At 47.5% G+C, this 21,705-nt stretch overlaps 1 protein-coding gene across 3 annotated transcripts in view; it reads right to left on the bottom strand.

Moving 5' to 3' along the window:
* PRDM2 (PR/SET domain 2) overlaps positions 1–21,705 on the bottom strand; it is a 128,856-nt gene that overhangs the window by 12,111 nt on the left and 95,040 nt on the right. The gene's annotated exons all lie outside the window — the stretch shown is intronic.

The following is a 21,705-nucleotide window of genomic DNA, read 5'->3' as shown; positions in this document are numbered from 1 at the left end:
TTAGCTCTGGACTGGAGGGGCCCCATTGTCCTGAGCAGGAGGAGGCGTTGGGGGGGAGGAGGAATCTGGGCTGTATTTCCTTTGAAACATTCATGACACCTGAGGGACAGGTCCAGTGGGTGGCAGACCGGAAACACTGATGAATTTGGTCAGTACCAGGGCAGCAAGGCGGGATGGGGGTGAAGCCAGAGAAGTAGAGATGAGTCCAGGGCCTGAGGAAGGGGTGTGGGGAGCAACGTATGTACAAACCAGGAGAGGGTGGAAGACGGTCGTGAACTGGGTCTCATGGTGGCCCAAGGGGCTGAGGAAGAGAAGACACAGAAAGGGCAAAAGCTTTGGAAAACCCTGGTGATGGCAGCTTCCAGACGGAGTCCTGAGGGACGCTGAGTTCAAGAGAAGAAGGAGAAGAACTGAGAGTAGGAGTCCAGTGACTTCCCTTAAGGAATCCAGAGGAGAGGATGTGGGAGGGGAGCAAACAGCTCCAGGAGCCTGTCAAGGGACCCCCAGCAGACTGAGGGCCCCCATGCTCCCTGCCTGCCTGCTGGTCCTTCTAAAGGAGACCCTTGCCTATCCCTTCTTCTGCTTTCCTCATCTGGATGAATGTCCCCAGAACTGATGGGCCATGCAGGGGACACGGAGCTTCCATGCTCTCAGGAAAACCTCTGAGCCCCACTCATTGGAAGTCGGTCTGGGCTTTTGCCAAGAAGTAAGGGAGAGGCAAAGGGTGTGGGAGCAGGTACTCAGGCCAGGCAGCCCAAGAGGGTGCTGAAATCCCCCCAGGGGCTGGCGAAGGCCCATATAGGTAGAATCTGCTAGAACCACCGCCTGTTTCCTGGCGCCAATGCCTGTCAGCATGCAGGGCAGGTCTTATGGTTCCAGGGGAACGCCTCCCACTCAAAGGAGGCCCTCAGATCGGGGGTCAGGGAGCCCGCACAGAGCTGAGCATTTCAGCCTGACAGCCGCCACCAGCTTGCTGTATGGCTTCTGACCACTGCCTCCACCTCTCTAAGGCTGCTTAGCCTCACCTGCCAAACAAAAGGAACGAAATAACATCATTCACTGAGCACCTACCACGCACCCACAGACACTCGAGGAGCTTTGGGGAAGTCCCTCAACCATCTCATTTTATAGAGGAGAAGCAATGGGGAGCAGAGACATGAGAAAGCTTGGCGCCCCCCCCCCTCCGCCCCCATTTTCTCAGCCCAGAGTTGCAGACCAGAGATCAGGAGCCAGCCCCACCTGACTTGGAAGCCTGCATCTCTGTCCCATAGCTTCTCTCCAGTTTTCCACAAGCCAAATGAAGTGGAAGCTTTGCCCGCAGCACACAGCACAAGCCCTCCAGGAGCTGGTTCAGACTGGAACCAGGTCAGCCAGAGGAGCCTAGCCCCAAAGCTTCCAACTCCTAAAGAGATGAAAATCCCCCTGCTGGCCCCTGGGGCCTACACCTGGAGGCTCAGCTGGGTTGGCACCTCTTGGGCACAGAGATGCCTTGAGAATCTGCCCCAAAGGTCTACCCTAAAGGTGCTGCACAGACCAGCAGCAACCAGCAACCACTGGCTGGGGGTGGGGGTGGGGTGGGAGTGTCAGGAAAACAGCTGTTCTGCCCCTCCCCCGCCCCCCTTAACCTCCTCAAGTCAGGAGTTGTAATCTAACAAGACTCTTAGAGATGTGGTGTCTGGGGAAGTGGAGGGGTCCAGATGAAGGGACACCAGCCAAGTGTTAAAGGTTGGGAGGTTTGTGTCCTGCTGAGTACGCTAAGTGCAAAGGGTACCACTAAGTATATATGAAGGCAGGTGCACAGGGGACCACTGAGTCTATACATAGGTAAGTGGGCCCGTGCAGTGACTTTTATACACAGACTCTTTCTAGTGGGAGGGTGGAGAAGAGGTATAAAAGGGTCTCTGGGGGACAGACAGGGGCAAAAGTTTGAAAACACAGACCTGCAAAGTCATGAGCACCATTGTATTGCCACCAGTGGGGGCATAAGGCTTGGCACCTCCCCTTAAGTAGACCAGGTGAGGGTTTATGGTTGAATCCTTTTATGATTGAGGGGAGAATAATTGTGAGAGGTTCAGATTCCTTTTGAAGTTCACAGAGAAGGGTCTGTTAAGAAGAGAAGGGCATGGAGAAAGAAGGCGGGATGGAGCGAGGAGGAATGTGAAGGGCTGAAGTTTTCTTCTTGTGTGTTTTGGGGAGGGAGCCAATGGCTAGTACTGGCTCCTGATTGGGTCGCCACACAGCTAACATGTCCAATCACATGAAGCCTGCTGAGATTCTGTGACTTTCTGAGACCATCCACTCCTTCTCCAAACCTATTTGACTTGAACTCCAAATACCCAGCATATGACAGGTCTTGCCATGACCTAAGAGGATCTCTGCCAGAGCAGGCTGGCCTGAGAATGATCGCTGTCCTGCCACCCACCTTTTCCACTGGCACAAGAGGGGACAGGAGACTCTAGAGGTCAGGGCCAGCAGTCCTTCCTGCTCAGGTTGCTCACGGCAAAACACTTTACCCTGAGTGAGCAGGCAGCTCACTCAAGGTTGTGCAGCAAGTCTGTCCTTGGGATGGAGTGAAGGGCTGGGACTGCTTATTTGAGGACACTAATGATGGGGAGGAAGGACAGAGTGAAGCCCCAAAATGGACAGAGGGAAAGGAATCAGGGGGCCGGATCAAGGACACAGTGTCTGTGATTGCCATCTCCCCCATCAGACCCCCAAACACTGCCAACTGTGCATGCACTTCACACAGGCCTGGCACGGGGCTGGAGGTGAGAAAAAGAAAGTGACAATCCAGGAACCAGGCCACTGCTGCAGTTCAAACTGCCCTTTCTCCAATGCCCCCCTCAACCTGCACCCCTTCTCCACCCTCATCCTTGGCAATGTGCCATCTTTGTTGCTCAAAGCCCAAAGGAAGTTGACTGGGAAGAGAACATGCTCAAAATTTTCAAGGCCTCACCCCTGCCCTGAGCCCTACATGACCACAACTGATGCCAGCTCCTCAAGTCTCCTGACACACCTACTGGCTCAGCAGTTAAAGCCTGACATCACACTTGCAGACAGGCACAAGGGTGGGGCGCTCCCTGCGTACTCTCTCCCTCTGTCCCAGATCCTTCTCCCCACAGCTTCCAGTCCCCAACAAGCCTTCAAAGCTACCCCTTCCTGAATGCCCTGCCACAAAGGCGGAGCGGAGTGAGGGGGCATGGGGTGAGGGGCGGGAGGGCTACTGGGATCATTGGTGCTGGAGAATGGGCACTGGTGGAGGGATGGGTACTCGATCATTGTATAACTGAAACTCAAGCACAAAAATTTGTAAGTCTACAACTGTACCTCATGGTGTTTCACTAATAAAAAATAAATAAATAAATAAATAAATAAAAAGCTACCCCTTCCCTCCCAGGGCCAGTGATATGCACCAAACGGAACAGCCTGGGCTCTCTCACTGAAGCCTCCACAATCAGGATGGAAAGAAGAAAAATGCAAACAAATATAAGTGTGGCAAGAGAGATGACCATAAGGCAGGCCGAGTCCCAGCTTGGGGCGGAAAGGGACCGTGGAGTCCAGATGGAGCAGCTCTGCTAGATGTCAGTAGGAGGACGTGGGAACATAGTTGCTGGGGGCATTTGGGCTCTGAAAGGTGATAAAGGCCAGAGAACTTAACAAGACGACGCCTGCTCCAGGGACAGCTAAGAAGAGCTCAGCTGCCCTCAAATGCTTCCCAGCAAAGGTGATCACCAGCTCAATGTGGCACCTACCCACCAGCTTTCAGGCGTCCTGGGGTGTGGTTGCCAGCACTGATCTGAGGACACTAAGCACTGGGTTGACCAAAGGCCCCTTTCATTTCCTCCCTGTCTGCCCTTCCTCTGGTGTCGCTGTTACTGCAATATCAGGGCAGCACCCACGCCTGGCCGTCTGCTCGCGCATTGTTCTTTCAGCTGTGATGCACTCCAGGTGTGGTGCTTTCACAGTGCTCGGCTGGTGGAGGCGATCGAGTCATAGGTTATGGGGGCTTACTGGGGGTTGCTGTGCTCAGCAGAAGGTCTTGCTCCCTGGCCACAGCCCTGGCAAAGATTTTTTTCTATTTCTGCGTTTATAGGGGGGTCACATTGGCTTTGAGGGCACTCTCCTATAGCTGCGTAGTACAACTGGAAATTGCTTGAGGCTTTGGGGATTGTGGACAGCACAGCTGCCTGGACCCTGTCTGGCGCAGCACATGTGGGGTCATGGGGGTTTGAACTCAAGATCACAGGCCTGGCAGTGGTATAGCTCTGAGCCCAAGAATTGGCTGTCTTGATGGAGAAAGCTGGTGGGAGCTCAGGGGGCTCCTTTGTTATCCTTTGCTGGTTTGGTCATCTAAACCAGCTTGTCTCAGGAGGCCTGGGTGTGTCCAGCTGCCATCTCAGGCATTGGCTGGCACCACCAGGGCTAAGGCATGCTCCCTGGGTGTCCGGAGAAGGCATCAATGGGGTTGGGAATGGGGTGTCAGGTGACACAGCCTGAAGGGTGAGGGAGCTGTGAGACACAAGCCTCTTAGGGAACTGAGGCAGTGGGGCAGGGACCAGTGGGTAACAGCTGATCCCCAGCCCAATCAAGGGGGGGGGAAATTCTGCTCATGTACTTCATAATAAGTTCTTCCCCAAGACCCCAAAACCTTGCCTCCTGGATCCCAGCTGCCCGTACACACACAGCAGGGAAGGGATCCGTGTGACAGGGCTAGGCCCGTACTTTCTGGCTGCAGAGACAAGACCTGCGGCTGCCAGTGGCAGGGAATCCTGCCCACCCTCTGGCCTCTGTAGGGTGGCCCTGCCTCCTTCCGTCCAGCAGCTGAGTGCTACACGGAGGCCTTTAGAGCAGCTCCTCAGGGAGAGCTGAGCAGCAGCCCAGCCCCAACACGATGAGGAGCCCGTGGCAGACGAGGAAAGAAAACCCCACTGTTTCTGCCCCATTTTCAGCCTGTCACAACTGGAGGTTGGCTCTCAGCAGCTCCCCTAGGCGCTGATCAGGCCCATGAGCTCTGTGAGGTCCAGTTCATGGCCACGGGCTTGCCCCAGGTGGAGTGCTATCCCCAATGCTGACATATAATGACAAATTTTCAGACAACATAGGGGTGCTGCCGTTTACACTCAGGTAAAGGGGCACAGAGAGGTTAGGCAGCTGGCACGGAACACACAGCTGACAAGAGACAGCGTGGAGACAGAAGCGCTAAGTACCTCTAGGGCTTATGAAGCAAGAGGCCGGTCCTCGCAGGAGTGCTGAGCCTTGGCTGTGCTGACACAAGGCAGCATCAATTCCCTTGTGTACTCAAGACGCTCCCCGCATCTGATTTCCCCACAGCCTGCTTGGTGCCACATGCCACAGGACACAGCAGAGGGCCATGCGCTGTGTGTCTCAGAGGACACAGCTCTGGTCTAGCCTTATCCTCAGGGGAATCCCTTTAAACAAGTCATAGTAGTGATAATGAGGATGAGGGTAATGATAATAATCTATTGGGGGCTAGACCTGGCTACACTCAGTGCTTACTCCTGGCTCTGCCCTCAGGGAACATACCTGACAGCACTTGGGGGCCCAGAGGGGATGCTGGAGATTGAACCCAGGTTGGCGCATGCAAAATAAGTGCATGAACTACACTCTCTATACCATCTTTCAAGCCCCATAATTATTATACTACCGTACTATGTATGCATTATGCAACTGTACTGCACTGCATTGTAGCACTGTCCTCCCATTGGTCATCAATTTGCTCAAGCGGGCACCAGTAACGTCTCCATTGTATGACTTGTTATTACTATTTTTGGCATACCAAATATGCCACAGTAGCTTGCCAGGCTTTGCCGTGCAGGTGGGATACTCTCGGTAGCTTGCTGGGATTTCCAAGAGGGACGGAGGAATCAAAACCGGGTTGGCTGCATGCAAGGCAAACAAACACTCTACCCGCTATGCTATCGCTCCAGGGGCTGGAGTGATAATACAGAGGGTAGGGTGTTTGCCTTGCACGCGGTTGATCCGGGTTCAATTCCCAGAATCCAATATGGCCCCCCGAGCACCACCAGGGGTAATTCCTGAGTGCAGAGTCAGGAGTAACACCTGTGCATTGCCGGGTGTGACTCAAAAAGTGGAAAAAAAAAGATGTGCAACTAGGCAACTGGGGGTGAACAGTGACGCTCCTGGAGCGATAGCACAGCGGTAGGGCATTTGCCTTGCACGCAGCCAACATGGCCGACCCGAGTTCGATTCCTCCGCCCCTCTCGGAGAGCCCAGCAAGCTACCGAGAGTATCTCGCTGGCACGGCAGAGCCTTGGCAAGCTCCCCGTGACGTATTCGATATGCCAAACACAGTAACAACAAAGTCTCCAATGGAGACGTTACTGGGCCCGCTCGAGCAAATCGATGAACAACGGGAGGGCCTTTACCTTTACTGTACTATAATATAAAATTATGTGTACTGTTTATAGTACAAATATTTATAGTATAGTTTATATATAGTATTTATGGTTAATACATATACTATATATTACATGTATATATACTATACTCTAAATAAACTATACTATATATATTTGTACTACATAGTACAATTATATGTACTATATATAGTTCAGTACATATCTGTATATGTACTATATGATAATGTACTATACGTACTATAAAGTACAATTGTATGTATGCATTATACTACAGTACTACTATACTGTACTATGTAGTACTGTAATATGTATGCATTATACTAGTATACATAGTATTACCATACTGTTCTATACTATTTCTTCAGCCCCATAATTATTATATTAATTTTTAGTAAAACCACTTCAGAAAGGGTTTGATTCCTGTCATTCTATAGGGTCCCCCGAGAACTGCCAGGAGTAAATCCTGAGTGCAGAGCCAGGGGTTACTCCTGAGCATGCCAAACACAGGCGTGACGCAAAGAGCAAACAAAGAAACAGACAAAAAACACTTCAGAAAAAAGGGAAAAAAAAATCTTTAAACAGAACTTTTCCAAATCGGCCACATGCAATAGTGTGTCCAGAGTTTGGGACTTAGATGTGTAACTCTACGCACAAAGTGGGCCATCATGGAGGGATCCTTGGGGCCAGCTAAGGAGGCAAAGTCTTCCTGTCTACACTCCAGACCAAAGCTGGTGCCCTATGTGTGGTGACCCATACTGGCCAGTCAAGTGCAGAGGATACATCTGAATATGTTCAGGACCCGTGGGGAGGTAGCAGTAGATCAGAGATCTGGTCTCTGTCCTCCTGGGGCATGTGCTTGAGAAGGGGAAACGTAGCTACCTTCCTAAGTACCTAATTACAAACCGTGATTGGCACAGAGAGGAAAAGGAGAGGTTCCCAAAGTTCAGAACAGGGTGCCTGCCCATAGGAGCACTGTGTATTCATGTGTGTATGAGAGCACATATGCGTGCATGTGAAGACACATGTGAGTCTGTACCCGCACTCCGCTTGAGCTCAGTGCATCATTTGTCAGGGAGCCTATAGGAAAAACAAGAGCGCAGAATTTACATTAACTCCGGAAGCAGTTTCGCGAAGTCATTTCTGTCCCTGAAGGCCCCTCCTCAGGGACTCCATATGAGATTACTTCATACCCTCAATCTTTCCCAGCCTCTTTTTGTGCCTGAACCTCGAAGCAAGTTGCATCGAAGGGAAGCTGGCAAGGTTGAGGCCTGTCGGGAGGCCGGGGAAGGCACTTGGCAAATCTCCTCCTGGCCTTTTCCTGAGCACTGAGCCATGGGACTGCTTCCTGGGGTGCTGAGCCTTTTCGCAAACAGCAGAGCTGAGAGCCTGTAAGCCTTGGGGACCAGCCCTAGATTTCCAGGAGGGCACACATGTCTTGCTGCAGAGAGGGTTTTGCAGATAGAAATGCAACAGGGCAGAAAAGTGGATGGCCACTGTGGTTGAACTGTCTGCGTGGCTCAGTCATGTTCACCTGCTGAGCAGGTCAGAAATGTTTTGTGAGGACGAGGAGAAAAGTCATGGTGAAATGCAAAGCAGAGAATGTCCCGAGTCGGGGCCAGTGTGATTCCTCCACCCACTATCCAACACCATGGGATGTCACCTCAGTCCGCAATCTGAGCCCACAACACACCAGCTCAGTCCACTGCCCTTGCTCACGTCACTGGCCCTGCCCAACAAGCCCTTTCCACCTCAGTCCAAAGCCTCTGCTGAGATTCTCAAGGCCAGCGCTGCACACCAGGCTTTCCTCTTCAGCACAGTACTTAATCTGGTGCTCCTAGGAGGAAACCATCTCTGGTTTGGTGTCCAATAGGCCAAAAGCCACGATTAGTCTGGGTGAGTACTCTGAACTCCCAGGCCAGTTTCTTCTGCAGAACACAGATCTGCTGGATCTCAGGGAAGCACCCCTTGGGAACACAGAGGGGCTCACATGGCAAAGAAGAGAGGGGGCATCCTCAAAGTCCAACTCATGGTGCATTGATGAACAAGCATTTTGGGTTTGGGGTGGGGGGGTGGTTATTTTGGCTTTGGTTTTGAATTTTTTGTTTGGTGCACTCGGGGATCACTCTTGGCAGGGACCATATGTGTTGCCGGGGACTGAATCAGGTTGGACTTGTACAAGGCAAATGCCCATCCACTGTACAATCACTAAAGCTCATTGTTTTTTTGTTTTGTTTTTTAACCTTCAATGAAACACAAGCACCTAACTATCAACTTCTAGGCTGTCGGAAGAACCACTGCCGCGCTGATGGATCACGCTTGATATTCTTGATCCCAAACCTCAGGGAAGGTGCCCTGGCTCTGCCCCTAGACCAGCCTCTGCCTCTCTCCAAGAACTTTTTTCTCTATATCACGTCCCCTCTGCTGATAGCTCCAGTCCTTACTGGCCCTCTACCCCACACATAGGCTGCCTGCACCCCGCTCCGCCCCGCTCCCAAGCAGTTTCTCCCACTGCCTCCCTCCCTCCTCTTTCTTGCCTCTCCTATTTCTCTGGCTTTCACGACTCCTTCCCATCATCAAACCAGTATGGTTATTTTTACCACCTTGAAAATAAACCCCTCTTATTTTATTTTCTTCCCAGGGGCTCATTTTGGGGTTCTCCTTTGCAGTCAGGCTTATCGAGTTTTTAATGTTCTGTCTAAAATGCCTTTTCCCCCTATTTGTGTGTGGGTGGTGGGAGGAGAGGATAATTTGGTTTGGGGGCCAAACTTAGCAATGCTTTGGGGTTCTGACCTTGGGATCACTTCTGGCAATGTTTGAAGCAGTGTCGAGGATGCATACACACCAAGCCCAGTGCTCTACCGAGACCTCTAAGGCAAGCATGGAGTTGCTTCATGGGGTTGGTGCTGGGAAGGGTGCATCTGAGGGGGTGCTCTGTCCCTGAGCCACATCCCAAGTCTTTTCCCCCTTCTCTTGAACCTAGGACAGTCCTGTCTGCTCCATTTCTCCTGGCATCCTCCCACCTAGGCTGGTCCCATGTTCCTAAATTTGTGGTCTGATCCACGACTCCTTGTCTCCAACGGCAGCTTTGACACACTTACTCAGTCCCCCTTCCTCTAAATTCATCCTTTGTTTGGTTCTCAGGCTCACTCAGTATTTTCTTACTTTGCTCCTGCTTGGTCTCACTTCCATACACTTACAAACAGCTCTCACCTCTTGTTCAGAGGCATCCCCGATTCAGTTCTTGTACTCCTTCTCTGGACTATACTCATACTCCATGGAGATTCCCTTCCCATTGGTTTTTTAATTCATTATGGCTACCCTCAAGACTCCCAGATCTCTATTCTGGGTTCCTTCCTCTAATCTTTGAAACCTAAATATTCCCTATCTCCCCATCTCATGCATCTCAAACTTCACCTGCCCCCAACTGAATTCCCAGCACACATGCACCCACAAACGGCTCCAACTACAGTCTTAACCTCCTCCCTTAATGACATCCCCAAGCCTCCCCCTGCATAGACAAAAACAAGACACCCCTCAGCCTGTACTCCTCCTCATCTTCTCTTTCTCAGCTGATCCTCAACAAATTTTGTGGACTTGCCTCCAAAATATATCTGGAATTCCACTGCTACACTGCAATCCCATAAGCATCATTTCTCCCTGGGTTTCTGGGTTCACTTCCTACTTCTTCTTTCTGATCTCATTTCAGTCCATGCTCAACCGGAGGATTCTGTCCAAAGTCAAGTCATACCATCTTCCTCCTCCCTTTAAACTTCCCAATGACTTGGAGTAAGAATGAAGTTTACAAAAAACCAGAATAGTCCTCATTTACCCCCCTTCCTTCTCCTCCTCCTCTCCAGTTACACTAGTCTTTTTCTGGAATGTACCAGGGAGATTTCCACCTCAGAGCCTTTGCATGTGCTCTCCTTGGCCAAGTACTTTCCTCCCCTATCCACTGGTGAGCTCTTTCACCTCCACGTCTTTCTTTTAGTGCAGCCTTTTCAGTCACATCTTTTCTGACCACTATGTCTTTCAGTCCAGAACTTGCTACGCCTTTCCCAATTTTCTGTTTCTCCGAAGCACTCATCTGATAGGCATAGTTTCTCACTTGCTTTTCACTGTCTCTCCACACCTCTCTAGAAATTTAAGTTCCACACGAGTCAGGGATGTTCATGGCTACATGGCCACACCAAACAGTAAAGTTGGCTCTAGAATTGTTATTTTTCTTTTGGGGTCACACCCAGTGATGCTCAGGGGTTACTCCTGGCTCTGCTTTCAAAAATTTTCCTGGCAGTACTTGGGAGACCATTTGGGATGCTCGGGATTGAACCAAGGTCGGCTATGTTCAAGGAAAATGCCCTACCTGCTATACTATCTCTCCGATCCCACAATGGTTATTAAATGATTAAATTATCAGATGGTCAAAATCTAAAATGTCTTGACTAAACCACACCCATCACTCATCATCTATGGTTTCCAGTTCTTTATAAAGAGGGGAAAGAACTTCAGTCACTTTTATAAAATATAACTACGTGCAAAGGTCTTCCATGCCTTTATGCAAATTTTAATGGTTGCTTACCCACATCTAATAGGACCGTAGGTTTTAATTAATGCTGTGCCTTTCTAAATATTCGACTCATTTTGTTTGGGGCCACACCTGGCACTGCTCAGGGGTCATGTCAGGTATTACTTGGGGGGACCATATGCAGTGCCAGAGACTGAATCTGGTTGACCTCAGGCAAGACAAGCATCGTAACACCTGTACTACTTTTAGTCTTCTAAATATTCAACTTATTTTTCATAAACAACTCAATGCCCTTATTTCATCAGTTTGGATACTGTTCAACTAAGTCACATAAATACAACAGTTAAGTACAAGTGACAAAAACAGTTTGTGAACACAATAGAATTGAGTTTCAGTAGCATTCAATAGCTTGGAACGGAGAAATGTGGGGTTTGGGAGAGTCTCAGAGTTGTTAGGGTGCATTCTGGAAGGAAGTAAGAATATCCATTAATAGTTAAGGTTGACAAAATAAAAACAACAGAGCCCCAGATGCATCCCATCGTATCCAGTTGGCATTTTAACAAAATTTGGGGGAAATTTCTAGTGTCACCTTCCCGGGCCCCAGACAACATGATCCTCACATCAATGACTGCTCAGGCGAGGGAAAGCATGGAGGCCCTGGGAATCCTGCATCAAGTGCTCTGTATGCTGCCCTGACTCGTCAGTGGGGTCACACTGGGCAGCAGCCCTGACTCACGAGCCTGACAGAGATGTTGCAAAGGTGAGTGACACAGTCTGCACAACCAGTTTGGGGAGTAGCTTTGCTCAGCTACTGAAGGGCATGAGACAGACTTTGTGAGCTCAGTATGAGTTCTCATTCATTATAGGGAGCAAAAATAAGAATACAGGAAAGCTCTTCTACTGTCATTTATTTTGGAAGCGTCATGACAGAGAGGCCAAGAGACCAAGCTGGAAACGGTGGCATCCTAATTTCAGAGCCAAAACCTGGGGCAGGGGAAGAAACTTTGAAGTGTGGAGATGTCCTTTGCAAGCTCTACCCAGCAGTTCAGAATGCTTGGTTGCACTCGTAGTTCATAGGGTGGAGAGTGGGGAGGAGAGAATATTATTTCTCTGACATCTCTGAATAAATGAGCGATGCTATACTAAAGCTTCCAGGCACAATTTCATTCTGCTCTGTATATTGTTGATTAGTTGGGGTTCTTTCATTTTGATCTATTATTTTGGTTTGGAGGGGACTCACAGGGAAGTGCTTGTGGGCTACTTCTGGCTCAGTGCTCAGGGGACTCTTGTTGGGGATAAAACCTAGACTTCTTGCACAAAGAGCACATAGTACAGTTCACTGGGATTCCTCCCTGGCCCCTGACTTGCCTCCTTGCTTTTACACATTCAAGGCTTTGCCCTGAGGGAACCATCAATTACCAAACCACCTGTCCTTTTAATGATCCTTCTCTACACTCAGTTGCCAACAATTGGTTGCTGCCAAATTCACAATTCAAACTACAAAGTCATAGGTTAGGGTCAGCCTAGAGATTTCTTCTTTTCTTTGAGTCCATAGACATGAAGTCCTTATTGTGGCCTAAGTGCTGACACAGAGCTGGTGAGCCTGTCCTAGGAAATGGACAAAGGTCATCTACCACCTCCCTCTGCACCCTTTCCCTACCACACCAAGACACAACAATATATGTATTTCTCTGCATAATCTACACTTTGTCAAATTTTGCTGCAAAAATTGGGTTGCAGGGGCCAGAGAGATAGTATAGGGGGCACTTGCCTTGCATATGGCTGACCTGGGTTTGATCCACAGCACTCTACAGGGTCCTCAGAACTTACTAGGAGTGATCTCTGGGCAGAGGCAGGAGTAAGATCTGAGCACCTCTTCATGTGGCCTCAAACAAATAACGGTGCAACCAATTACGTGAAGTTCAAAAATATTGTGCCAGAAAAATCATTTACCTACAATTCTGTCTACAATTACAGAATGAAAGGTCATAAACCAATCTTGGACTGTAAAAAATCACTGTCGGTACCTTTACTGTGATTAGGTGATGGACAAATCAGAAAATCCTGTATTCCATCTCAGCCCTGGTACTCCTAAGCTGCCTGGGCTCAGTCATAAGATGCTTTATTAGGAACAAGTAAAAGTATTTGAAATCTTTGAAAAGCACAAAGATATCAAAGTAATTGTTAAAAAGCCAAGCAAAAGAAAAATAAAATCTGAAAGCAAATTAAGTCATGAGATGAGTCAATTCCAGGTCACTTTATCCTTTTTTAAGATGTAAGGAGGAATTCTGAAGTATGAGCAAAACTAATTGGAGAAGATGGTAAACATGAAGATTTCAAGGTTCCCATGCCAGATATTATGGTTACAGAGTCTGGGGAAGGTGGCGGGAGGCTAGAATGAGTAAGCATCCCAGAAGGGTTTTCATTCGTGTGGGTGAGATAATCTGAATCAAGTACCCTTCATACACTGGACAAACACACACATTGGCTCAGCAGGCCGCTCCCCTCACCTACAAACCTGTCACAAGCAACTCAGATACTACCTTAAAACACCTGAGCTGACCACACATTGATGGACTGTACCTGAATATTTTACAAACATTTATAAACTCTTTTTGGGGGGGGGGTTCGGCCACATCCAATGCTTACTCCTGGCTCTGTGCTCAGAGGTCAATCCTGGCGAGGCTCTGTGGAGACGATGGGGTGCTAGGAATTGAATATGGGTCTGCCACATGAAAAACAAGTGCCTTAACCACTGAACTATTTCTCTGGCCCCTATTTGTCCACTTTATAAATGTAAGATAAAAACATACTAAAAGACACAAACATTATTATTTATACTGATATCCAAATCATATCAACTATAGTATCTTGACACCAATATATCAGGGTGGTAAGCTCATCTGTAAAATTCACAGGAGTTTAAATAGGAATAGGAAAGCTGGGGACAGAGAGATAGTACAGTGGGTAACACCTTGCACAAGGCCAAAGGGGTTCAAAACCCAGCATTCCAGTCCCCTGAGTAGTCCCCCCCCCCAAAAAAAAGAAAAAGGATTAAGGAAGGTAAGAACATAAAAAAAAAACCACTGTAAACTTGTACCCTGGCTGTAAGAGAAATTTCTAGGGACCTTCAAGAATAAATCCTGAAGCAGAGAAGAAAATGAAATCAGTGGGCAGGTCCTACAGTACTGAGATGGAATGAGGTCCAGGTATTGGCCCACAACCACTTGCTAGCACTTAGCAAGTGTTTTGAAATACAAGTAAATTCTAAACACAGATAAAAGAACAAGGTGTTCAGTGAAAACACAAAAGAAAACAACTGTTTCAGGATATAGGGGCTTCACCTGGCAACAAACTACTGCCGAGCACCAAGTACGTTCTCCCCTCCAATTTTTCCTTTTCTCCACTGACCATTTGTTTCAACCTGGTATGTCTGAGGATGTCCAGAGCAATCTGTAGGCGCTTGTGACAAGGAATGTGCTCCTGAGGTCAGTCATCCAGCAGCACCACTCACCAGCACGGATCCAAGAATATAAACAAGCAAGCAAACTACCGCAGGAAGCCCACCTTCTCATCTCAGGCACTGCTCACAGTGGGTGGCAGGGTCCCTGGATATTCTCTCTAGGCTTGCTGCCTTTTCACCTGCATATACTGAGATGAAACCCATCTTAAGCCCAGGGAGAGGCAACCAAAGTATATGAGGATGATGCCAGGGCGTGTAAACATAGCCACGGATGGCACATGAAAGAGAAGCCAGCCAGGAGAGCCTCCTCCTCCAGCTTCTAGACCCTGTATTCCCACATTACCGAGGTATTACTTTTGCACAACAAAGTATTACAGGAAGTTGACTTGGAGCTTTCCAGCAATGGCATAACCACGGTCAACAGCAAGTTCTGAGAGCCTGGAAGTGGTGCAGTGAGACAAGGGGTAGCAAACACCTCATGTGGCAGAGCCACTAGCTTCCTGGACCTGCCTGCCCAGAGATGGAAACCTACTTGCCAGTCATGGCTTGGAAAGACTTCGGTGAAAACAGGCAGGGGGAAAAAAAAGATGCAGGGAGCAAGAGTTCTGGTCTTGGTATCTGATACGCCCTTTCTCTCATGAGGCGGGTGGAGGTGGTGCCAATCACACCAGGCCTGGCTGAAGTTGCTCTCTGTCCTCTCAAGAACACACAAAACACTCCAGGCTCGAAATAACCGTGATGTTTCAGCTCAAAAATGGGGAGCCTTTTACTGCCAAGGTCTGTCCAATACAAGCAGATGGGTCTCCAACCACAAGAAAACTGTCTATCCCATTCTGTATCAGTCTAGACCATGGGGATTCACAGGCTGTATACAAGCCAGACATTCCCAACTCGTTTTAGCACCTCCAAGTGAGGTGGAGTTCCCTGCCCTCCCCTACCCCCAACTTGGCAGTTGCTTACCAACAAGCAACATCTGTTTTGTAAAGGAGAGAGCCCAAGAAGATCCATGCTTGGCAAACCAGAGGCAGAGACTCGGTTCATGACCGAGAAAGGAAGCCAGGCTCCTGGACTTATTTCCTGGCTCCACTTAGCAGTTGTGGCCTCTTGTAAACTGCATCTAGTCTCTGTGCCTCAGTGTGCCCGTCAATAAAATGGCTGAACACGAATGGTTTCACTTCACAGGGCCTTAATGATCAAATGGGGGAAATGTGAAGCCTTTACAATTAATCCACAAACATCCTTGTGTAATTATTTTACTTTAATTAACTGAGGGGTTGTGGTCATATTTTCGTGGTTTCAAAAAGCTAATGGAGTGCTTTCTTGCAAAACAATCTTTTAAAAATGTCCCTGTTAGTGCTTTGGAATTTGAAACCATCACATGGAGGAGTGGCAGAGTAAGAATGAATCGTTTTCCTTTTCATAATCTAGAAAAATGGTTGCTTTAGAGCTCCTTCACAACTCTGATGGCGGAGGGGCTGATGAAGAAAGGTGGCAGCTTCAGGTTTCCCAAGAACAACTTGGGCCTCGCTGAGATCCAGCTAAGAACCCCAGGTCACTGGGGATGGAGTCACAGGCAGGAATTCTAGGCCACTTAACATCTTTTTTTTTTTCTAGAATAAGGAAGGAGGTGCTGAGGGAAATGTTGCAGCTATAGTAACTTGCGCTCTCTGGAAATGTCACAACTGGTTAAGTCAGCTTTGAGTATCAGCTTCCACGTTTGGTTGGATTCACTCTGAGATTCAAGTTGGTATCTTTTGCTAACAATAAAAACAGTAGCAGAGCAGTACTGACTATATGGCATGTGGCCTCCAGTGTCCTCACAGGCTTCTGTTGCCCTCCTTATGGTCAGATGGATCTTCAGTGCCATTCACAGCAAGGAAGAGTGAGGATCAGAGGGAGGCTAAGGAACTTGTCCACTCCACAAGCATTTCTCCTGCAGCCATTACAAGCCAGGCACTGTTGTTCAGCGAGTGACCAAAACAGATTTCCCACCCTTACAGCATTTTCATTCTTTGGTAGGCATTTGGTAACAAAATTTATAATACCATAGCAGACATGGAAGAGAAAAGTGCTTCATGCAATCAATGGAAGGTGAGGTTATTTCAATGGATTTTTCAGATCAAATGGTCAACAAGGGCTTCCTGAAGTGATGTCTGATCAGAAGTTCTGAGTGCAGAACCAATGCCCTCACCAGCACAGGGCCAGTGCCAGGCCTTATTATTCCACCTCCTGTGGAAGAAAAAGGTCTTGAGGAATTTCTGAACTGTAAATTCCCTATTCAGGGATCAATGCAGGCACTCCCAGCTGAAACTGCACAGGAGGCAGCCAGGTCTGAGACGGATTTCTGGTGGGCAAAAGCATCCCCTGAGAGCTCTCAACCCCAATAATCCCCTTCATTTGCTTTGCCTGTGGCCAGAATGAGAATGCCTTCCTGGAAACTTTGAAAAACTGGGTCTTGGGGGGCCTGAGCGACAGGACAGTGGATAGAGCATTTGCCTTGTACATGTCATACTCAAGTTCAATAGCCAACACTATGATAGTCTTACAAATCCTGCTAGAAGCGACACCTGAGTACAGAAGTAGCACTAAGCCTGAGCACCGCCAGGTTGGCCCCCAAACAAACAAAAAAAAACTGAATTCTGCCAAAAATAGAAAACTGGCAATTGTCAGTTTTCATGAAGGAATCCCTCTTTTCCTACTTTTCAGCTGCACTAGTTTCTTTACCAGATGTATCACTCAAACTGTGACTCTTTCCATGGGGGAAATGTACTAAGTTCCCCCCGTTGGCGGATTGTGTTAAACCCTGTCAGTGTTCCAAATGTGACCTTTCTCTTAAGTCTGTTATTGTGAGGTCACTAGTAGCTGACATCAATCAATATTAGTGTCGTTACCATCACCACCAGTCATCAGCTACTGTCTCCTTTCTAGAACACAAATTGAATCTTCCAATACTCCCACTTACAGATAAGGTGGCTGGAGCTCTGCCAGCCTTGGTCACAAATGGCACCTAAGGAATCAAAAACCAGAATGCTAGCTCAAGGCCAATACTCAGGCCCACCATGCTACATAACCTCGCCAACGAAAGCCTTGCATTGACTAATGACATCAACATCTCTGTGGGTGTGTATGGGGTGGGGGTGAGCAGGGAACTGTAATAACCAAGAAAACAGTGGATTCATCTGACCCTGTATTTAAAAAGAATGCAGCTCTAGGGCCAGCAAGTGGGGCCTGATGTAAGAGATGTCATCTTAGACTTGGTTGGCTTCTCTGCAATGAGACTGTCACCCGGTATTGGGAGAACTTCGGGTGAGCTAAGAAGCAAGCTGGCAAGGAAGGGCCAGAGAACACCCTCAGCTCCTTCTCTCCCTCCTTTCAAGTGGTGGCTGCATCCCAGCATCCTCAAAGCTCGAGGACGTAGGGCATAGGGCAGAGTACAGCAGAGGTACAGTCTAAAGCTTCCTGTTTCAGACTGACCATTACCTCTGTTTTCTGAATGGCTAGCCCACGGAATCATGACAGGAGAATGTGCCTGGTTCACAAGTCCAATAATAGCCTGGAAATAGAAGCCATCTGAAAATGTTCCTACACTTGAGCTGGGTTGGCAAAGATTGGAAGTGATTATAAAAAGCAAGTGAGAAGAAAATGTTACTGCAAGGAAAATTGAATCCACATGAGTTTTAAAGAATTCCATTCCAATTGAGAGTATTAGATTATACATCCTGGCAATCATTAAAGACTAAAACAAATACAATTATTTTAAATTGAAATTCTATTTTAAAGTTGAAAAAATAAAATTGCCACTACTGGACGCCTGAGGCCTAAATCCCCTTCTGTGGTTAACTTACCTGTGCAACAAATTCCCAGCCTTCTTTTAAGTGGCTTGTATTTAAAATTTACATTTAAACTTAACGCTGACTTAATTATTTAAGCAGAATTCCAGATGATACAGTAGACTCCAGTTCAAGCATTGCTATGGAAAAGTTTTCAGCTGAAGTATGTTCTGAGTCAAAGGCATTAGTCTGCACTTTAAAGATTCCATCTGCATCCCTGCCAAGACCAAAGCGAGTCCCAGTTCTCCTGGTACCCTAGCTGGGAAACCTGGGGAGCACCCATCTAAAGAAGCGGCTTCTTTGGCATTCTGTGGTACTTACTTAAGCTAAACAGGGGCAGGAACACTCAGGCACTAATTTTTCCCACAAAAATCGCTACATTATCAATGTTCTCTGGCACGTCTGAATACAGGGGCACTTTCTTAGAAACAGCTGGAAAGGAATCCAGCTGGTACCAGTAGGGCAGAAAACAGAAGCGCGTACAAATCCTATTACCCCAATCCCTGGGCCAGTTTGCTCTCAGAAAAGCATTTCCAAGCTCCTTTTAGTGGCTTCTAATAGAATGTGACTTTTGCAACTGCAAGCAATTTAGCAAAATCATGACTGTTTTTCCAATTTGTACTCTTCATCCAGATTATAAACAAAAACTACCTCGAGACTCTCATCCTATCCTTGAAAAAATCATCTTTGCTGGCAGAAACCTATCCCTTTCACTGCACATAATATACTCTGCTGAGGTGGGAGGGTTGACTCAACTTTCTTCTCGGACTAGTGTCCAACAAGCCAAGGCTTGCAAGGGATGAGCTCCTAGTCCTCTTCTTTTAAATGGCACTTTTTGTACCATTTAAAAATCAAAAAGATGTTCTAATGAGTTGTTATCTTGTTAAGATTTTTGTTCACCGACTAGATTGGGTCAGCTTGATTTGCGGGTCCTATGATGGAGGTAGAAGCACAGAACCAGTTCAGAGTAGGGGAGACTCCAAGGAGTAGCAACGGACTCATCGGCAGTCTTAGTGCACCAGGACAATATCCTAATCAACAAACACGATTCTACTTGTTTGCTGATGCCGCCATCTAAACACCTTACTCCAGAGAGCAAATAGCCTGCATTCTACATTTAGAGGAAATGAACTAAAAATAAGAAAAACTTGAAGAGTGAAAGAGGCAAGTCAAGTCAGCTTGGCACATGGGGAGTTGGGACACTTCTGAGCAGAATCACTGCCCTGAGCACTGGTCTTGCTCCTGGTATTGTCAAAGTCAGGTACCAAAAAAAATGTCTTGCAAAAGTTTTCAAAACTGTCAAATTCATCCTAGCTTATCAGGTCACCCAAAGCACAGCCTGGGAGTAAGAACAGTGCAGGGAGGTGAAAAAAGAAGGGGAGGAAACCAGCAGTGTGGCCAGAAGCAGAGAGAGGGCCTTGGGTCCCCAAACTGGACATGGGGGCATGGGAGTGGGGCCAACCAATGCGCAGACTATAATGGTTTCTTTTCTGCCTCCATTCAAACCTCAGGTATTGTTCCATGCAGCTTAAAAAATAGCAATATGAAGTGATACCACTTCCATCCGTCAATCTTTATTTTCTTAAAACACAGTACTGCATCTTGTAGCAAACTCCCCAGAGAAAGTTCAAGGCCTTACCAGGGAGAGATCTCACAGGCCTCCACCAAGCTAAAGGCTCGCTGACAACTGTTCTTCCCCTCAAGGCTAATCATCGCCTCACTCTAGAAAGTATGTGCACCTCTCTCAGACTCTGGCTAAGAATGGCTTCAGAACAGGCCTCTACTTCTCATTCCTAAATGAATCCAGAGTTTTTGAAAGACAGCACCTAATCACAGGGTAAGGATGAGTCTAGTCAAGCATGAGACAGACAATATCCACATTCACCATTACTTTCCCCCTAAACTCAAAATCTTAGGTGTGCACTGGGTGGTCGTAAATCTTTAAATTGCAGATCAGTCAGGACCCACCCCAAGAGCCCAAGTGCAGATTGGTGGAAGGGTCTTGGGGTGGGTTCCCTCTTCCCTCTGGGTTCAATCAAAACCGCTGAGCCAGGGCAGGGCATGTCTTTCTGTGGCTAGGGCAAAGCCTGGTGCTCAGCCCTTTCAGGCATTACTGACAAATCACCTTCAGCTCTCCCATCTTCCCCAATTCAACCCAAATGGGAGGGTCCACACTTCCAAACTCTTAATAGTTCATTCAGTGAGAGACTAGACCCCATACAGAGAGAAGCCATAAACAAACCAAAACGGAGCAGTTTTACATATCGGGCTGGTATTAGAAAGGCTTTAAGTATGGGCTTTTCTTCACAGTGAAAGCCCTTTATAAACTTTTATGGGTAGTGAGGCCTGATGTGAAATAAAAATCCACATGGATATCAAATGCATTAAGTAAGCAATAATTTCATAAATCACTAAAGTATTAATACCCGTAGTCACGTTACTATCTGCATATTAAGTCAAATTAAGTCATATTAAGTCCAAAATCTACCTGACTTTAGGTCTCTGGTGGGTTGAGAGCTTTTCAAACCTAATTTTTTGGGGGTGTGTGGAGAATGCTGGGCCACACTTGGCAGTTCTCAAGACTTACACCTAGCTCTGAGCTCAGGAATGACTCCTAGGACCCTATATGGGGTTCCAGGGATTGAACTCGAGTTGGCTGCATGAAAAGCAAGCGCCAACTGTCTGCTATTATTTTCTCTCCATTCCCAAGGTTTTAAATATCTAGAATGAGAAGGGAAAAGGTACCAAGAAAAGGTCCACAAGGGCCAGGAAAAGGGAAATGTGCCCAAACTACCCCAAGTGCCCAGTGCACGGCCTGGTACATTCATGGCATGTACTGTGTCCTAGCTATAAATTTTAATCTGGATGAATCCTTGCTAGGAACAACCTGTTAATCAAATTAAGGCAGGCAGCCTGGTAAGGGATTTATCATCAGAAACACTGTAAGATGCGGAAAACTAGAGATGTCATCACACTTTATTAGGTTAAAACTACTTTGTCTTGTTTTTAACTCCAGAGTAAAAGCAACCAAATAGTGTGGCTCCTTCTTGGTGAGTTGTGAGATTTATTAACTATCAGGTGCTACTCTAAGAATCACAGACACTACACACACAGGACAGCACCTGCAGCTTGTTTAAAAAGCAAGGAAAAAACTTAAAATCACCAACTCCAAGGAAGGAAATGCAACAGACTCTAATTTACTTCTCACTTTTGGCAGGTTTAAAGCAAAACAAAGATCCTGAAAAGAAAAGGCCCAGTGCAAAGCCACCAAAGGCCTGGACAAGGTGGAATTGGCTAAAAGTCTGATCACTGAAAGCATGGAGGTATAAACAGAGGAGAGCCAATTCTCTTCCCAGAGCAGTGAGGGTTCACATGAGGAGAGGATGCTGAGGTCAGCACTCAGTGCAGTGCAGTTTTTAAAACTGTCACTGTCACTGTCCTCCAGTTGTTCATCGATTTGCTCAAGCGGGCACCAGTAACATCTCACAA

The sequence above is a fragment of the Sorex fumeus genome, unplaced genomic scaffold, assembly GCF_029834395.1.
Source record: "Sorex fumeus unplaced genomic scaffold, SorFum_2.1 ptg000047l, whole genome shotgun sequence".
NCBI classification, from domain to species: domain Eukaryota; kingdom Metazoa; phylum Chordata; class Mammalia; order Eulipotyphla; family Soricidae; genus Sorex; species Sorex fumeus.
This window is presented reverse-complemented; position numbering and strand designations above follow the sequence as displayed.